We start from the raw sequence: 4120 nt of genomic DNA on the forward strand, positions 1-4120 counted from the left end.
TGTTCGATGTGCCCGTCGGCTTTAGACCCTTATCACGGGGATGCCATAGGGTAATTGTGCTTGCAACCCGCTAGGGATTTCTGTCCAGAATTGATCAGACCTCAGTTTAATCATTTTCAGAGGGCTATGACTAGACTCCCTAAATGAATGTCTGGGATTTTGGCATTGCGGTAGCCTATTGAATGGTGGTTGTGACCTATTTGGAGTTATGCAAAGACAATGAGAAAAGAGAAAGATTGAGGATCACGTTGCCCTAAGCTAAAAGAATACACGGGTTCACGCTTGCAGCGAGATGTACTGCCTATTCTCCTCTGTCCTTCTATTGTGTAGGCTATTCCGAACTGCTCAGAAGGCATGCTCGAGGAAGACTCTACTTTGGACGGTTGAGTAGTGTAGGAGAGCCGACAAGGGATCGTGTTGGGGTAAATAACCTAGCCACTTCCCTTGGGGATTGCTAGTCCACACGGTGTGTGAGGGAATAGGGGTTAGTTTTATCTATATCTTATTTTGCTCTCCTTTTGTTACGATTACCCACCTCGGTACCGCACCTCTCAACCTAAAAGGGATGACTTCTCCTTTTGCCACGACCACCCCAAAAGGGGATTCCAACCGTGCCTCTCATTTGCTCTAATTTTTGCTTAGGCCGCCCCAAAAGGAGTTTTCGACCTAGCAAGCTCGATTCTTTTATCTCTCATGCTTGCAAGGGCGGATGGCTTAAAGGATTCGATCTTCGGGGGAGCCGTGTTGTGTCTCCGTCGAGGAGTTGCGTCTGCTGCTTCCATTTTTGTTGGGGTTTGTTGATTTCTTTGAATTAGCAGTGCCGATACTTTTGGTGAACGTCGACGTTGCCTTGCTTCGCTTGTTGGCAGGCTTTTCCCGATTCTTTTCGCTCTCTCTCGCTTATTGGTGGATTTTTCCCATTTCTTTTTGCTCTATTTTTTCTTACAGCGGGGGTCTGTTTGTGCCCTGTAACTTTGTTTGAAACTCATCGAATTTGCATAGCCGAGACTGTTTTGGTGCGTTTCGCCTCGTGGAGACTTGTTGCGTGTTACTGTTCTAGTCCTATTTTTGTGAGGGCCGACTTTCTTGGAAGTTTGACTCTTGTGCCCTCGAAAGCCAAACTTCGTGTCATTTTCCTTTGTAAGCTTTTACAGATGCATTCCCCTATTGTCTAAGAAAATATAGAATTGCTCCGCAAGAGTGGGCAACCGAGATTGCCCCCATGCGAATGTTGGACAAGGATGCCCCGTCTTCATTTGTTGAAGTGGTTCGTGGCAAGTGCCTTGTGCGATCGTTGTCCCCGATCCTATTGTGTTGCTCTTGTTGCGCATGCTTATTGGAGGGTGTCAGCACCCCATTTTAGTCTGCTAGTTCCAGCAATGTGCATCAATAGCAATTCAGGTCATGACTTGAGTATCGATACAAAAGAAGACTCGACATAGCAGCAAATCACTATTCATCCTCAAGTCAACAGAGACAAGCAAATGATTCAAGCATATGACAGAAGAACTTCCAAAATCATCCAGCAATATACAGAGCAAATAGAAAGCCTAAACAGCCTCCAAACCAGTATTTGCATAACACGACGCCAACAGTGCTATTTTCCACCGGATCAACGGATCATCGGAAGATAGTCCACATCGGGCTTCAAAAATCTCTTACAATGCCAAATAGATTAAAAGTATCTCCGAATATTTTTCGCAGATCTTTTGCTCCATACAGAGCAAATTCTGATAAATACGGACAACTTTTCAGAAGAAGTCCAAAAACGTCGGTTCATCATACAAAAGCTAATGCCCAATGTCAGACACAGTCATACCTCGCGATTCTACAAATCATGAGCATTGCTTCATATTGTTTCTCGGAAGTCACGCAGACTCCTTGAATGACTCATGAATGCAGAACAAGCATACCTTTCAATGGAAATGCATAACCAGAGACTGGTCTAACGAAATATCGACAAACAAAGTTAGTCATGCATTGCCTCGAAAAGTACAGCGGACAGATGCAATTGGGCAAATCAGACTGCAGAATCCCTTTCAATTTCCCGAGTGACTTCCGAGGAGTATAAAAGGCTGTTTTCAACAGAAATCCATAATCGGAGGTTCTTTTGGTGAAAACTTGATGCTAGATGACTGGCCAACCCAGTCCTTTGAGATTGATTTTCAACGAACAGAGATCGCAACGATCTCCGACTCGCCCAAGTAACTCAAAATACAATCTGAGAAATCCGGCTGTAGACTCCTAAGACGTCTCCGGCTTCACATTTGCAATACCGACTTAAGGGTCAATTATTCAGTCTGATTGACAATGCACATTAAAACGACTAACCCGGAATGCAGACACGAGATGCGCTCTAAGAAATAGCTAACTTTGCTCTGATTGCTTGAAACAAGCAAAATCGATATCCGAGCCACCAAAGCCACGCGAACATTTTCTTATGCAAAATGGACAATCTTGGGCTCATTTAGATCGTTTTCGCATGCACATCGACAATTGGACATTCATTTGAGCCACGAGCCTCGAACGCATGATCAATCGAGACCCAAACTTCCTCCCGACTCACCTCCCACCCAAGTGGGATCCACGGCATCTTCTTCCCCCTTGCCAAGACAAGCCTAGCCACCATTGCCCACTTACATGCAAAATATCTCAAGTCTTCCATTCTTACACTCTTCCATCAACATTAATGCATCTTTATCTTCTTCCATCCAAACAACACACACACTTGCCATCATCTTCCCCCAAGCATTTGCATCCAAGAAACACTCTCAAGCTCTTCATATCAGCAAAAATCGTACAGCCTTTGCATAGCTCGAAACAATGCCAAAATTGCCAGAAAATTCAATCGTTTTCCGGCGATCGCCCACCCGGCTTAACCAAGTTTCAAACAAACTTCATACCCCACATGTATTTGATCTCTCGAGTCCATTTCTGGGGTTAGTTTCAGCATTTGAAGCCTCCAGGTGTGATCAGAATCGGGTCAAAATTGCCATTTCCCGATTTTTCGGCAACCATCTTTTTGACTTAACTCAGAACTCAACCAAACTTCATACCTCACATGTTTTCGACTCCCTGAATCCATTTTTAAAGTTAGTTTGGTTGTTTGAGGCTTGCAACCCATCGAACCAAGGCTGACCAAAATTGGGCAGTTTTGCCTTCTCAGGTTCAATCAGCTTGTCTTGGTTGTTCCAGACCTTGAGGGCTAATTGGAGCCACCACAACCACTGAGCCACCTCTAGCCATGTCTGAGGAGGCTCCAAGACACGAAAGGCACCGTGCACAGCCGCCTATTCCATCCAAAGAGGCAGATTTATCCTGACTGTCCAGTCGGACAAGGTTTTATGCACTTTTCCTTGCATATCGGGTCAACCCGAGGTCTTGCTCTCCAAACGATCACCACAATCACCTCCAGGGGTCTCTTAGGAGTCGGGAACCACCAACTTTGTAGCAAAATACCATCGGGAGCCTCAAGGACAATCATTCCTTTCTCGATGCCCAGTCGAGTCTATTTTGTTCCAATCGGGTCTGTTTCGTTTCTGCTAATCTTACTTTGCTCTTGATTTCAGGAAAATCTAGAGATGCACTCCTCACGAAACCACCATAGGCGTGATCCTTAGGCTTTGTTTGACAACAAAATTATTTTAAATTAACTCGCAAACAGACAAAAAAGGGGTGAAACGGTAAAATTGAGGGACTCACCAAAGACTGAAAATTTCTTGACTTGTCTTGCCCAATTTTTTTTTCAAAGAAAAAACTGTCGGTGGCTTTTTAGGTAGGGGTCCTCATTCTTGCTAACCGAGAGAAGAATAGCCTTCGACAGTGTTGAAGCTCCAGCATCTGTCCCGATTTTGACCCCATTTTCCTTCGCCGCATCCTAGAAGACATCGACATCGGCAATTTCAACCTCTAATTGACGTTGGCGGGTCGTAATTCCATGAAATCTTCGTTCTTTAAACTAGCAACAGTGGTTTGGGGTTCCATGAAATCTCCAAACCAATATTATATTGTCGATGCAAGGTTTTAAAACATTCCGGGATATTTGGCTCCATACAAGGGGTAACGATATCACCAGAGTGATTTTGGTCAGCGCAATCCACCAACAACAAAGAAGGAGTTT

The sequence above is a fragment of the Punica granatum genome, chromosome 6 (assembly GCF_007655135.1).
Source record: "Punica granatum isolate Tunisia-2019 chromosome 6, ASM765513v2, whole genome shotgun sequence".
Classification (NCBI taxonomy): domain Eukaryota; kingdom Viridiplantae; phylum Streptophyta; class Magnoliopsida; order Myrtales; family Lythraceae; genus Punica; species Punica granatum.